The sequence below is a fragment of the Fundulus heteroclitus genome, chromosome 1 (genome assembly GCF_011125445.2).
Source record: "Fundulus heteroclitus isolate FHET01 chromosome 1, MU-UCD_Fhet_4.1, whole genome shotgun sequence".
Taxonomy (NCBI): domain Eukaryota; kingdom Metazoa; phylum Chordata; class Actinopteri; order Cyprinodontiformes; family Fundulidae; genus Fundulus; species Fundulus heteroclitus.
In genome coordinates, this window is record NC_046361.1 from 23,163,573 (window position 1) to 23,179,866 (window position 16,294).

A 16,294-nucleotide genomic window follows, 5' to 3' on the forward strand; every position below is an offset into this window, starting at 1 on the left:
CGGAGAAAACCGAGGAAATAGTGGTGGCTGAACATTACCTCATTATAGAAACCTGTATATCAAACAATATAAAATAAATGCAAAGAATTAAATATGTCATTCATCTCGGGGGTAAAAACAAACAGATGCATTTGTTGAACCAATCCATTCACCCCCTATTGTTGGCATAATGGGGGTGGGGGTGCTGTGCCATCTGAGGAGCAAAGGTGTTGTGTCTGTATTGCACAAATAACTGACCTCCAGTAAGTAGCTGCTTAAAACAGAAGACCTGTGACACATTTTATTTATTTTTCACTCCTCAATAGGATAAAGCTTCTTAACAAGTGGAGTCAGACCGCATTCTGTTCCCCTCATTAGATCCGTCTAGTTCTGAGCACCTGCCGAGATACACGAGACAAAAGGAGAGAGCAGAGCAAGTGACGGAAGATGGAAGAGAGCAAAACGCAGCAGAAGCACAGCAAATGTTGAAACAGTTTTTCATTGTGGCTGAATTACTTGATCGAATATTTATGTATGGGTGGGGAGTAGTGACCTAGTGATTAGAGCAGTGAGCTTGTGAGTAGCCAGTAGTCTTACCCCACAGACTGGGGTAAGACCTGGGCAAGACCTTTAGGCCCGTATTGCTCCTCAGGTGTTGTAAAAGCTGCCCACTGCTTCCTAAAAACAGTCACAACACAAATTTTGTTGGAATGTACAATTGCAACGATAAATAATGATGACTTGCTTTATTTCCATTCGCCAAATCTGTTTCAGCGGGTCACAATATGCCCCCACAGTTTGTTTTTGAGAAATATCTCATGTTTATTCTCCTCCCTTACAATGAAATGGAATTTCCACCCTGGTCCAGACGCTTAACCAAAGAATAATCCAGTTTAAGGTCACGCGATTCTTCTTCAGGATTTTCTGGAAGAGAGCAGAAGTCTTGGTTCCATTAATACCAGCAAGACCTCCGGGTCCTGAGGAAGCTCCTAACCATCATAGTACCACCCACAAGTTGAGTCTGTCTGGTGTTATTTTGTGAAATGCTGTACTGGTTTTATATCAGTTGTAACAGGATTCACACTTTGCAAAGAATTCTACTTTTGTCTCATAAATTAAACCATTTTGGGAAGCAAAAATGTGTTCTTTGGCAAATGCATGATGAGCGTTTGCATTACTTGTGAACGGTTATTTTGGACTTTGAACTCTGTTACAGAATCCATTTTGCCCGTCTTTTTCTAACGGTTTAATGACAAACTCTGACCTGAACAGTTCGGTTGATGACAATGCCCCGTTGTAGTAACTTTGGTTAGTCCCTCCTGCGAAGGTTTGCCGGGCATTCCATGTTTTCTCCATTTGTGGATGTTGGCTCTCTGTGGTTTGCTGGAGTCCCAAAGCATTTCAAATGGCAACGTGACCTTTCACGGGCTGTTTTTATCTGTTCTTTGAATTTCTTTAGATCCGAGGATGTAGTGTTGCAGTGAAGTGTTGTATGAAGTGAAGATCTTTTGGCCTACTTCACGTTGTCGGATTCTATTTAGGTCACTTCTTGCCTTGTTGTGGCTTGTGAAAAGGAAGCATAAATTGTATTAATCTCAGTTGAGTTATGGTGGGAAATTACATTTTGCCATAGTGCTGCTTTGGTTTAAATTGTTTTTTTCCCCCCACTTTTAAAATGAAATCAACATTAAAAAACAACTTTTTTTATACTTACCGCGGATGTCTTAGATATTGAAATCTGATGATTTAAAACATTTTCAGCATGAAAATCTTGAGGGGGGGGGGGCATTTTTTTCACAGGCCTTCCACGGTACAAGCAATAATACGTTTGCATGCAATGAAGTGTCTGTGAGACGTAACTGTTTCTTAACTGTTTCATGCCCACACCCACTGGGGCCTGTGTCTACGGCCAGGTGAGTCAGGAGAGGCGGCCTGGCAGGTGAGGAGTCAGTTGCACTTGGTGTTGGTATACGAGCTGTGTATCAAAGACGCTGCGAAAATATGCAAAACCTGAGGTCGACGGCGCTGTCTCCACCTTCTCCAACACTCTCGGTCTACCACACCTTGTTTCTCTCACTCCGTTTCCTGTGTTTGTTTCATTTTCAGCTCACTTGTACAGCACATTCATTCCTTTTTTTTTTTTTGTTGCAGCGATCATCTTTGCGACAATGCCATCTAAATGTACGTTTAACAACCTTGCAGCGGATGCATAAATGCATTCCATTTGCATATGGTCATAAGCAGCCAACAAGTTAAATGCTCCTGCTTTTTGAAGATAATATACATTACTCATATGGGAATGCTGGAGATAAGGAATGGGAGTGGGAACTGGTCAGACACCGCATTCCCACGGAAGATTGTTTGTGTCCTCCAGTAGGCAGTCTGACAATCTGTGGTCTCAATAACCACTCATAAAGCACGCAGACATGAACACGGGCCTACCGTCCTTATCGGCAACAACACATAAACTCCAGCACGAAGACTGTACATAAATCAACTGTTTTCACAGCGAGATAAGCGGAGAGTCAAGTTTTATCTGAGCTCCAAGGATGAAATAAAACATCTCTGTGACCTGTGTTTTTCCAGAATAAAACACACACACACACACACACACACACACACACACACACACACACACACACACACACACACACACACACACACACACACACACACAATGAAGGCTTTAGGGTGTGTGATGAGTTATTCGGAACCGGTCCTTTTTTTTTTTTTCAGAGAAGAAAGCCCACACATAGATATCACACTGCATATTTGTCTGTGATCCCAGGCCACACCATACGATGGAGTACCCCCCCCCCCCCCCACCCTTCCCCCCCTGCTGCAGGCCCACACCTCCACTCCACAGCTGTCACGAGGATAGATTGAGGGGGAAACAATAGCTCTCTTTTTCATCATGCTTGTCTTCCTTGAGCAGCAAACTCTCATGTAACATCTGTCTGCTGTGCTCCCTGGTGGTGAATGACTTTTTTTTTTTTTTTTTTTTTAGATGGGTTAGGTATTGAGTACTATTATTACAGAGGAAATTGTTTCTTTATAAACAACATGATCCCTGCACATTATATGATAATTAACCTGTTGTCTGTATGCACATACCTGATCTGGGTAGTTTGGAGTCTGTTTTAAAATCTTATGTTGCAGACTAGTATGATCCTCCATCTTAATTAAATTTTGATGAACAGGTTAGTTTAGCATTGCAGATTATTATTCTTCTTATTTTTTTTTTTTTATAAACAAAGGCTGTTATCAAAAGTGGTACATTTTTTTTATCTGTCTTGGATGTTGAATGGGTGATCTATCTCTTATTTCCTCTCAACTTGATTACTGTGACCCTCTGCAGGTAGGCGTTAGTCAGGCCTGTCTTTCATGGCTGCAGCTGGTCCAGAATGCTGCAGCCTGAAGCATGCACATATTTCCCTGGTGCTTGTTGCTCTGCATCGGCACCATCTTTATTTTAGGATTGATTTTAACATATTACTCCCTACGTAAAAGGCCCTTCGTGGACAAATACTTGTATACCTGGCTGATCTCCTGCAGCCGGATGTGCTTCCTGATCTCTCAGGTTGAATGATAACTTGGTTTAAGTCAGGCATGTCCAAAGTGCGGCCCGGGGGCCATTTGCGGCCCCTGGACTGAGTTTGTGCAGCCCCACCACCTGCATTTCAAGAACGATGAAGATGAGCAGCACCGGTGGCCGGTGCAGATGGAAACTTTTTTTATTTTTAATTATGGCAATATTATTACATACAAGTTAAAACCTTAAATTTAAATATTGACTTGAATGTTAAAAAAAGAAAAATCTATTTTTTTTAAGTTATGTTATTTTTTATTCACTTGCAGGCTTTTGACTTGACAATTTCGGCTCACAAAAAAGTTTGTACACCCCTGGTTCAAAGAGATGGCCTTTGAAGCTGTAACACCAACATTGTGAAAACTGATTACCTCAAAATAACAGGCAAGCTTTTAAATTTCCTCCCAAAACCCATCTATATTTAATGCCTCTTTATTTAGAGCATAGGAATTTGATTTCCCCCATTATTTTATTGAGTATGGCTTTTATTTTGTAAATTGACTTAATTTTTTTTTTTTTACTTTTGTGTATTACATGAAATGTCAATCATTTTGAACTTCACTTTAAACAAAACCGAAGAACATTTTCTGCCAAAATTAAAATAAAGATTTTTACTTCCTGGACATTTGCGTGGGTTTTATTTGATTCATTTCATTTCATTTCTTAACTTAGTAATTGTTTAGTTGCATTATTGCATGCATTTTGGCCAGGTATGTGTTTTGAGTTGAATTAAAAGTTTGTATTACTTCTGCATGATGGCCCGGATGGTAGCACTGTCGTCTTGGAGCAAGAAGGTCCTGGGCTTAAATCCTTACCTGCGGTCTTTCTGTGTGGAGTTTGCATGTTCTCCCTTTGCATGAATTGGTTCTCTCTCGCTTCCTCCAACAGTCCAAGAATGTGACTCTTAGTCACTCTGAAATTGCCCTCAGGTGTGAGTGCTTTGTCCTATGTGTCTCTGTGTTGTCCTTGTGACCTGTCCAAGATGTACCCTGCCTATTGCCAATTGACTACATGAGTTATGCCCACCCCTGCAAAGATAGAGGACAAGTACAGGTGACTTTTTTTTTGCCTTAGTCTTTAGGTCTTTTAAAAGATAAAATAGAGCAACTTGTTTCTCTTTGACATTTTTGTGCCTTTGACTCATATTAAAAGACTATTTTCTAATATACTACAATTGCAATTTGATTTCTATATATTTTTATATTTTCTTGTTTTTCTGGTTTTCAAATCTCAAAATGAAATGTTTTATTGTTTTCTACTGGGGCATACTTTGCATCTTTATTAGAAATGTTGTATTCTGAAGTATATATTTTAGAATTTCTAAATCATTCATGATCAATCATGTCTCCAGAGGGTTCCTGTTTCCCACCAGTTTGATCATGGAAGCCAATCTGTTAAATCACCTTCCGCATCTGGTTGAATTTTTGGGTCCTCTATTTCAGACGTCTTCAGAACTCCACTGTCCTGCATGTTTTAGGTGCTTCCTGCCTCCACACAGCTGACTTCAGTAAATGAGTGATTAACAGGCCTCTGTGGCCCTTGATAGCTGCTGAGGAGCTCATGCAGTCATTTGATTCAGGTGTGGTGGAGCAGAGATATCTAAAACAAGCAGGACAGAGGGTCCTGAGGACCACGTTGAAGACCTCTGCTCTATCTGGTGCATTGCAGTATAAATAAACTTGAATTAAAGCAACAAAGGGTTGCAGCAGTCCTCACCAGGATGATATTCCCTTCCCTCAAATACAGTACAATAAGGAGAGAGTCATTTCATCGTTGTTAAAAACACACCAAAACTCTGTCGTATGATCCACTCCTGTTTCAATACAATCAAGAGATGCTGATCACACACAATAGTGTGGTACATGCATTCAGAGATTTATAGCCCATTTTTGTTCAGTTTTGTCACTTATCTCTCATCACCATAAAATTCTACAGGATATTGTGAAAACTGTTTGGTCCATATTCCTTTACCCTAGCTGGGAATATATACAGCTCAAAAAAATAAAGGGAACACTTGGAGTTAAATTGTGTTTTTTCAATGTTCCTTTTATATTTTTATAAAGCGGTATACATTTCAATAATTTATCCAAAGAAAACAAATAGTCTTAGCCAGTGAAAACTGTGATGGACAACAAACATGAACTTTATTCAATTAACTTCTGACACTTAGTCTAAATGAAGTATGCAACTTCTGGATCAAAATGTTGGTTGAACATTTCTTTAAAGTAAATAAATGAGTATGAATGTCACTCGCCTTTTCTTAAACTTGATCTGCTCTCGGGAGTGCTGTTAATCATTTGCCAAAGACGGACATTTCTATGAAGTTGTTTACAGCCAAACCACAATGATGGTCAAAAGTTTCCTTGTCTTTTTTTTTTTTTTGGTTTGTTTTTTGTTTACTAAGTGAAGAACTTTTTGATAGTAGCTTCAAATTTAGACACCCCGGTCATTTAGTTGTCTTGTTTGTAACAGATAGAGAATAATTATTTTCCCAGGAATTATGGTCTAACTATCACCCTAAGGGGTGCGTGTTCAACAAGGACCCATTGAAACCACAAGCTAGACTTTGTCTGATTATGGGTGCAGTATCGAACAGCACAACCAAAACTTTGCATGTACATGATGATCAAAACAGACTAAAAAAGGAGAAATCTTGCTAAACTGCAAACCAGCTGCTTTGAAAATACAGCTCTCTACACACTAGTTAGCAGAAGTTGCACATGCAATCAATCCAAGGGAAACATCAACAGGAAACAGGTGATTGCTTACTGAAAGAAAACCGGTTTACTTCATAACTTACCTCTACACAGCGGAAACAAGACTGTGATCTGTTTGTTTGTTTTTGTTTGTTTTTTTGTAGACCAGCAAAATTGATTATGCAGTCTTTTTTTTTTAACTGGAGCGCCGTTCCTTTTCAGTGTGAGATATAGTTGCTGCTCATTTCACTTTTGGATCCCCAAGGCAGTGCATGAAGAGCTATCTTAGTGAAAATAGAATGTTTCCATCCCTGCTGATGAGAACAGGGGCCTTTAAATGCACATCTGGTTTTTAGACTGATGTGACCTGCAGATTATACCTTTTTTTTTTTCACTGACGAGTGTTGTGCAGCGAGAAAGTTTATGGTTTACAACCCTGCAGGCAGCTGTGTGCATCTTTGACCTGCTGCTTGCATCAGCACATTTACAAATTCAGGAGGAGCAGGATAGTGTTTACAATGCCCCACAGCTTTGTACCGGATGTTGGCATGCCAACACTTGCTTCAGATAACGATGATGAAAGAGGTCTGTTTAACCATATGCGGCATTTTTTTAATTAAGAGGTAGAACGATTCTGGTTTAGGATCATGGGCGAGTTTTCTCGCCCATGCTTGTTTTAGTATATTATATATTACTCCTCTCAGATACACGTGAGCATAATATTTTAAAAATAACAAGTTGTAAAAGGAGATGATATATCAAAGAGCCCTAAAGTAAGTGCCTCTGTTCTAAACTGAGAACACGTCCCTGCAGATAAACCTCCCACAGAACCCAAAATGTATTTTGAGACTAAAGCAGAACCCAAATGCATATTGAGGAATAAACATAAGCATTGCAAGAAGAAATTCCAAAGAGGACATAACGTAACAGCGAAGAGTAAAATGTTAATTCATGGGAATAAAGTTAATTAGGGTTTTTTTGCTGCTGTGATTTCTGCTTGTTCAGGACTGCCCAGTGGAGTTGGGATGAGTGCGTCAGCTTGTGTGCGACGTTCAGGGAGATGCTCTGTTATGAAAGGCAATGAGCTTCCTCTTTCCACAGAAAAACCATGACATCGTCAGAGTGGTTGGTGTGTTATCACTTCTCGTCTGCTGAAATCCTCACAAGTCAGAGTGGGTTCAGAGGAATGAAGAACAGGGTGATTTGCTTTGTTAAGTTCATGCGATTTGGTTCTTGAGGTTTGAGATTTGTGCTGAGAGGCAGCGGAAGAATTATTGCGACATGCTGTAGCTATAAAACTAGCTAGAGTTTTAGGAAATTACTAAACCCATTGATGCTGAAGAGAACAGTTTTTTGCATTTATATCTTACATCTAGCACATGGATAATCATTTTTATTGCTAAGTACTGCGTTGTGTCTTTAAGATCTTGGAAGGATCTCCCCTAAAAAAATCTATCATTTTGTTTTTTTCTCTTTTTCCCCACAAATAAGTTACACTTTTCTCATCATAACGATTATTTTTTTATTTTTAAATCACATGAGCCGATAAGGTAAAGGAATGAAAAACAAGTACACCAGTTCTCTAGCTCAGATAATAAAAAAACAACAACATCAGCTACCATAACTATGTAGACGACACACAGCTCTACATCACCATGTCACCAGGTGACTATGAACCAGTTCAGGCACTGAGTAAATGTTTAGAAGAAATCAATGCCTGGATGTGCCAAAATTTTCTTCAATTGAATAAAAACAAAACAGAAGTAATATTTGGACCAATAGAGGAGAGATCAAAAGTTAGCTCACAGCTTCAGCTGCTTCATCTAGGAACCACTGATCAGGCCCGAAATCTGGGAGTAGTGATGGACTCAGACCTGAACCTCCAAAGGCATCTAAAGACAATTACAAGGTCAGCTTTCTATCACCTGAAGAACATTTCCAGGATGAAAGGACTAATGCCTCAAAAGGATCTGGAAAAACTAATCCATGCGTTTATTTTTAGTAGAATTGATTACTGCAACGGTGTTTTCACAGGTCTGCCTAAAAAGTGGATCAGACAGCTGCAGCTGATCCAGAACGCTGCTGCCCGCGTCCTCACTAAGACTAAGAAAGTAGAGCACATCACCCTAGTTCTAAAGTCCTTACACTGGCTCCCTGTATCTCAGAGAATATACTTTAAAATACTTCTGTTAGTCTATAAATCCCTGAATGGCTTAGCACCTAAATACATCACAGACTTATTATCAGTGTATCAACCCTCCAGACCACTCAGGTCTTCTGGCTCCAGCCTTCTCTGCATACCCAGAACCAGAACCAAACACGGAGAAGCAGCATTTAGTTCCTATGCTGCACTTATCTGGAACAAACTTCCAGAAAACTGTAAAAGTGCGGAAAGCCTGAGTTCTTTTAAATCAAGATTAAAAACACATTTGTTTAGGATTGCCTTTGACTGCTCTAGTTAAAACTGTTTTACTGTTTTTAATGTTATATTTTGTTTCTACATTTTATTCCTACTTGCTTTTATTCTGTTTTATTTTCCTATATTTTAATCATGTAAAGCACTTTGCATATTCTCTGTACTGAATTGTGCTATACAAATAAATTTGCCTTGCCTTGCCTTGCCTTGCCTTGCCTAGTTGGAAGGTAAAAAAACAAAACAAAACAAAAAAAAAAACAATAAAAAAAATATGGATATTGATGGTTTAGCCTAAGAATTACTTAAATTCTTCAAAGCAGAGACTGCTGGAGACAATCCACAGAGGTTTTGGTCCATATTTACATATTGGGATTACACAAATTCTGCTGAATTGTCAGCAGCAAATTCATCATTTGAATGCACCATATCACAAAGGTGCTCTGTTGGACTGAAGTCTGGTGACTTTGAAGGCCAACGGAGTTAAAAGAACTCACTGGCTTTTCCAAGAAACAAGTGAGATCATTTGAGCTTTTGATGACGGTTGGAGGTAGCCGTCATAAAATAAAACACTAGTACCATGGCCAGCAAAAATAAATAAAAAACTGGCTGGGGTGCTTAAATCATGCTCAGGTGGTAGAGACGCCCAAACTACAGAATAAGTACGTAAAATGTATTTGTATATCACCTTTCGCAGACTTTAACATCTCAAAGTGCTTCACAACAAAAGCACCATCAAACATAAGCACACCACAATTTTATGTACATCCTAGTTCAAAGCATTTTATATGAAAATGTCTTAAATTGTTTCTTAAAAGAGTCAAGGGAGTTTATGCAGCTCTGAGACAGCGGGAGCGAGTTCCAGAGCCTTGGGGCCACGGCCTGGAAAGCACGATCTCATCGTGTTTTAAAACGAGTCCGTGGTACAGCCAACCACCTCCGATCAGCTGATCTCAGAGTCAGAGGGGAGCGATATGGCATCAATAAGCTATTTACGTATTCCAGAGCTTGGCCATGTAATGCCCTGAATGTTAGGCTCAGATCTTGAAATCGGTCCTATATTGTACAGGGAGCCAGTTGCAGCGGGTAATATATCCTCTTCTGTTGGTCCTTGTCGAAATTATTGCCGCTGCATTCTGGACAGTTTGAAGCCAATTAAAAGCTGAGTCCCCACACCATGACACTATCACCACCCTGACCTGTGGTAAAGGGCAGGATAGATCACGCTTTCATGTTTAATGTTTCATGTTATAAGAAAGTGAAACTATGTTATACTGATTCATTACACATAGAGTGAAACATTATGGCCTATTATGGCTTAATCACGACGAAAACCCAAACGTTTTGTGACTCAGAAAATTAGAATACTATTTTACAGCAACTAGAAAAACTTTTTTTTATTCATAAATGTTATGTAATGGTCATATTATGGCCTACACAAGTATGGGGAAGACTGTTGACTTGAAGATGTCTAAAAATAACATCGACTGACACCCTGGATGTTCAGAGTGTGCCGTATCCAAACATTTTAATGGAAATTTGAGTAAAAGGAAAATGCATAGAGGAAGGTGCACTAGCAATAGGGATAACTGCAGCGTTGAGATGATTGTCAGGCAAAATCCTTTAAATAATTTGGTAGAAATTCCCAAGGGGTTGACTAAGGCTGGATTTTATTGATCTCTATTGTGAGATCAATAAAGTTCAATTATTATTTTTATATCAAGTGCCAATACACACATGCCTTCACATGGGCTACAAATTTAGCATTTCTCATGTCACCTTGCCACTGAGCCAGAGACAATATTAACACTATCTTCTTACCTGGCCTGAAGAGAAAAAGAACTGGACTGATGCTCACTGGTCCAATGTCCTATTTTTAGATGAAAGTAAAGTTTGCATTTAAAAAAAAATCTACTTTTTCCACGATATTCTAGTTTTTGAGATGTTCCTGTACATTCAAAAAATTGTAATACCACTTAATTTCGCTGTCGTTTTTAGTGTCCCTCAAACCAAAGTAGTAAAGTTCTTAAATATACCCCCAAAATGCTTATTAGTGACAACATTAACTGGTTGATGATTTTTTTTTTTGGCCTCCGTCAGTCCTGCGGTTTTCCCGTTTGCCAGTAGATGGCAGTGTTTTGTCACTACATTCAAAACTACCTTCCATAAGGAGCGATTCACGCAACAGAACTGGACAATTTATGTGATTATTCCATGATTACAGTGATGATAAGTTTAAGACCTCCCCCGTTTTACTAACTATAATTTTGCAGTTGGCACTATATGCAGTTTCCAACTGGCTGATATTCTTCCTGGTGTGAAACCCACAATAATCAGACTCCTCACTTTTCCTCTGGTGATGAGTCACCTGGTTGTCCTAATTCCTGCCTGAATGAGATTCCGCGGAGACCGTGCAATGCTTTCCATCATGGTTGATATATGCCACCTCTGTTACCCCCTACTGCCAGTCACACAGCTGGTGATATCATAAACACCGACCAATATCTGTCACATGTGAAAATAGTTTACACAAAAATATGCAATCTTGAAGTTATAAATGTGCACACAAACACACACACACACACACACACGTTCCTTTAAAATACAACATAAGGACAGTGCCTCAAGTTAAAGGAACAATAAGCAATAATGACACCTACTGGTTAAAATCGGAACAACACGTAGACAATGCCTTTCACATTTACTGAATGGTCCGTTGTTACACTGAATTTTTAGGTATATCATGTGATATTCTGTTCTGTTTTTGGTCCGCTTCTCTCACTGGCATCCATGTTCGCAGGCTGCTGCTCTTTTTGCCGAGACAAATTTCAAATGCTGGGCTCTGTATTGGGAACCCTGGGAACTTTCACATGCCTCGGGAACCAGGAAGTAAACATTGGCTACACTCTGAACTGTAGTAGTCCAGACTGTACCTCTAGATTTGAAAGGAGAAAAGACATTGACTAAGACATTGTTGATGGAGAGGACTGATTGTTTATGGGGGGGTGTTACTTCCATCCTGGGTGGCAAATGACAATGATTAAGGTTGATTTTATGATAAATATCTTACTTATGGCTCCTTTAACTACCATAGACTTGCATTTGTTTTCTATGGCCTTAGCCTAATCCTAACCCATACCAGTATACAACTAACCTTAACTTAAACCTAGTTGACACTTTAGTCCTAAATCTAACCCATAGCCCCCATCAAAGTCCTCACTTTGCTAGTAAAAGTAGCTCTCTCAGCTGCAAGTACAAGAACACACACACACACACACACACACACACACACACACACACACACACACACAAATAAATCACTCAAAAACACACCAGTTATTGCAGTGCCAGTAACTCGGTTCAGAATAGCATCAAACGGAGCAGAGGCGGTGTGTCTCTTCATAAGCCGCTGTGCATGTGTGGACCTGCCTGTCAGCTTTTTTCACCAGACGAACCCTTGTGCCATGTTGGCTGAGATACTGAGCAAAGTGGAGATAAAAAAAAACAAGACAGCTATGTTTCATTTTTTTTTTCATTTTGTTTGCTGCTCGGGAGATTTATTTTGAAGGAAAAGGTCATTTTGAATTATTTCACCTTCTAAGGTCTGACACAGAGGACCCACCATCTCAGCCAAGCGCAGAAGAGAATTTCAAAAGATTTATTAAAAACTGGGAACTGGTGGGAACCACAGACCGGTCAAATAAATGTTCAGGCGCAACTCTTAGATAATAAATCAGCTGCTTGGCTTCTCATCACGTGTACATCAGAGTCCTCACTGGAGATTTCCAGGATGGTTTCTCTGCACTGTTCGTCCAATAATAAATCCTGACCAGTGGGCCAAGATGTGGCAGGTGAGGGTCAGAAACATAGAGGCAGGTAATGAGTCGATCCGGCATGGGGCTAGCTAAGGCCGAAGGTCAAAATCCATGTCCGTGGTCCATGTCCAAGAGATAAATATAGAGTAAAACAAGGGTGAGGCAGAACAATATAATCCAGAGTGTGGACGCAGGGTCAAAATCAAATTGAAAATCAGCAAGGAAGTAAGGCTGGACATCCACGCACAAAACTGCTTTAGATGATCTAGCAGTGTGTCTGTGGAAGTAGTTTAAACAGAGCACAACTCAGGTGAGAGAGGTAGCAAAGCAATAAGCAGGCAGTGGTGGGTTGAATAAACTGATTACTGCCTGACATGTGAGCAGGCATGAAAACAGACAGACTGAAACATAGCACACCTCCTAAACTCAAGATGATTTCCAAAATTCACAACAAGTGTGATTTGACTAAAAAAATATAAGTATGTATTTTTTTTTACTATGTCATAGTCGGGTGATATTCACATAATAGTTTAGGAAATGCTATCTTGTTGTTATGTAGCTGATAATAAATCTTTGCTTTTATGTAGGGCTTATTTTAAGCATCGAGGAAGGAGCTCCCTCTTATGTTCGGTTTTAGTTACTGCACAATAACCGATGAACTGGTGAGTAAAGACAGAGCAAGTCAATTTATTTTGAAGCAATATCAACATTATTTGTAGTTAAAAAATAATTCATATTATATACAAGCAAAAAGAGACAAATCAAGCCTTAAATTCTTTGTCTCTATGTCGAAGGTTTCCCGTTTCTCTGAGATCACGAGTTTTAGAATATGCTCCCTTTGTTAGAAGACTTTGATAGAAAACCAGTGCATTGTAGTTTTGTTACCCATTTTTTTCTCTGCTAATTTACAGTTGCATCCTTCCAAGCCAGATTAATTTTGAGAGGTAAATTATTTTCAGTAAGGATAACCTATGTATTATACTGAATAAACATGCATAGATTTTTGTTAAAATTAACAATTATGGATTACAGCTAATGGATACTCAAAATTAGATTTGTCAGCTTATTATTTTTCGATTTAAAATAGAAGTACCAGATATAACGAGTCTGATCTGAACAAAACAAAACAAAAACAAAAATAAGCACCAGTCCAGTCATAAATGCAACCCAAAGGTAAAACTAGTTCTTTGTTTATTAAACACTTCAATGCAGCGTACAAATGACTCATCTATTAGCTGTGTGTACTATTTCCGCACAGTTGCATTCATACACTGTTGAAACTACATATTTACATTTACTGTAAAAATAAACATGTAACCCTTTTTCACTCACTGTCATACTTTAAATCAACTATAAGGTTTAATATTTTAGGTCAGTTGGATCACCACATTTTTTCTATTTGCCCAGTGGCAGAATAATGAGATATATATATATATATATATATATATATATATATATATATATATATATATATATATATATATATATATATATATATATATATATATATATATATATATATATATATTTTTTTTTTACTTTTTCCCTAAAATTTTCTAAAACTTCATTTTTTTAAAAGTCTTTTAAGTCAGACTTTTTTATACATGTGTATGTATGTTATTTGGTAACATTGCCTATGAAACTGTGTGACTCGGGCCAGATTTGGGTATACTTCCACAAGCTTTTCATAATAGTTTGCTGGAATCTTTAGCTACTTTCTCCTGTCATTTCTACGGTAAATGAGTCAAGTTTGTGGGTCATCTTGGTTAACAAATTTTCCATGACACTAAGGCTTTGTGATGACCAAGCTTAAAAACTTTGGTGTCTTTAAGCCATTTGGGGGTATGCTCAGTTTCTGTCCTTTTTTGCATGGGTGAGAGTTAAAGCAGAGCAGTTACTGTGCTGATGAAGTCAGATGAAGAGGATAGTCCTGGGATATCCTGATGTTGTGGATGGAAAGCGGGCATGAAATGTTCACAGGTGCCCTACAGCAGCAATCTTCTCAGAAACAGGAATGGTAAATGGCTTGTGCTTGTATATTGCTTTATCAAGTCCAACGACCTCAAACTGACTGTTACACTGCGGTCAGTCATTCACCCATTCACAGTGAGCTATGTTTGTAGCCACAGCTTCTCTGGGCTGACAGAAGCAGTCAAGTGAAGTGTCCAAGCAGGGGATCGAACCAGCAACCTGCTGGTTGGATAAACTCCCTAACTCCTGCGCCACTGGCGGCCCAGCAGGAAGCAGGAATGCTCAAGCAGCCACACCAGGTTCACAAACACACATGCACATCCCGGGATGATGACAGAATCATTTCCACATACTGTTCTTTCATCATATTTGTTTGTCTCACAATCATGCCGTCTCTGTATTTCACAGTTGGGATGGTGTTCCCAGGCTCACAGGTTCATCCATCCATTATCTATACCAGCTTAACCGTGCAGGGTCTCATCAAAAGCATCCTAAATCTTGGTCAAATGATTTGATTCTGAACGCGTCCCTAATTTATTTTATTTATTCTTAGGACTCATAAGAAATTTGAGAACTAACCAGACATCCTCTAAAAATTTTCACATTTGAATGCTGCCCTATCAGATAAGTTTCTTTGAAAAAGATCCCAACTTTATTAGAATTTATTTTATCTTGGTGTCAGACTTTGTTGTAATTTTTAAAGTTTGTAAAGTAAGGTAATACATTTATTCTTTCATTATTTATTTGGATGTGAACGATCCATCCACACATACATCCATCGACTCACCTTCCTCTTACCTTTGTTGCTCTCTTAGCCATCCCGTCTAAGAATGCTGTTATTGTTTAGCTGTGGATATTAAGACTCTCTTGTAATGATATATAAATAATTTTGATAGTCTCACTTGATGCAAAATAGGAAAAGTGTAGTCTGTATGCAAAGGTCTAGTTTTAACTGCAGATATTGCCGTTTTCTACACAATTACATGTGACTGAAACAGGATGAAGTAGACATTACTTGGTTGGCTGAACAATATCTGCACATTAATATAAGAAGACACAGAGTCAAACATATCGATAAACACAGTCACGTGAAAATGATAGGAGACAAACAACCTTTGAGCTTGCTGACCAGGTGTCCTTGCTGTCAGGTCAATCTTAACTCGTGGGTATTATCTCCTCACCTACTCACTATGCATCACATTTGTGTTGTTATTCATAACCAAACCTTAAAAGTGCATCCAAACTGCACATTTGTTGCTGCCTAACTGGAAGTACTCCTTTACCTCAGACCACTTCGGCCTTTGAGAACTTTGAAAACCATGAGGCACCACTCCCCTAGTGACAGCCAGAAATGGATTATATCAAAGCCACATAAACTGGGATTTCATTACCCTGGGAAAACAGATGAAGCCACCAACTAGTGAGTGCCCCCCCACCTGCAGCGGAGATGCAGAGGCCGGCGTCTGTGGAAACAAAAGAGAGGAAACAGGGGAGGCCTTCACGCTAAACGCAAAGCTAGCCCTCATAAGCGTAACATTCCAAGCCTGGTTTTGGCCAATGCCTGCGCTCTCGACAACAAAACGGATGAGTTAAAGCTGCAAACCTGCTGTAAACTGTCTGGATTACTGTGTGCTGGTTATAACAAAGACGGGGTTGGACAAACCATTCTGGACCCGACTATTGAGCTAGCAGGCTGCACTAGCTTCAAATCAGACAGAAACATTCAATCCAGTAAGAACAGAGGTGGTGGACTTTTTTTTTTTTTTTTTAAGAAACAATTTGTGGTGTGCAAACTCCACAGTAAAAGACACTCATTGTTCACCGGAGGCTG

The 16,294-nt window shown here is 39.1% G+C and overlaps 1 protein-coding gene across 1 annotated transcript in view; it reads right to left on the reverse strand.

Annotated features, from left to right (window-relative positions):
- The window catches only part of LOC118563444 (transcription factor Spi-C), a 29,453-nt gene extending 13,522 nt beyond the window's left edge, over positions 1-15,931 (reverse strand). The window contains exon 1 of the mRNA XM_036138223.1: positions 15,855-15,931. The gene's annotated coding sequence lies outside the window, so the exon portion shown is untranslated. The remainder of the gene's footprint in view (positions 1-15,854) is intronic.
- Positions 15,932-16,294: the final 363 nt, after the last annotated feature.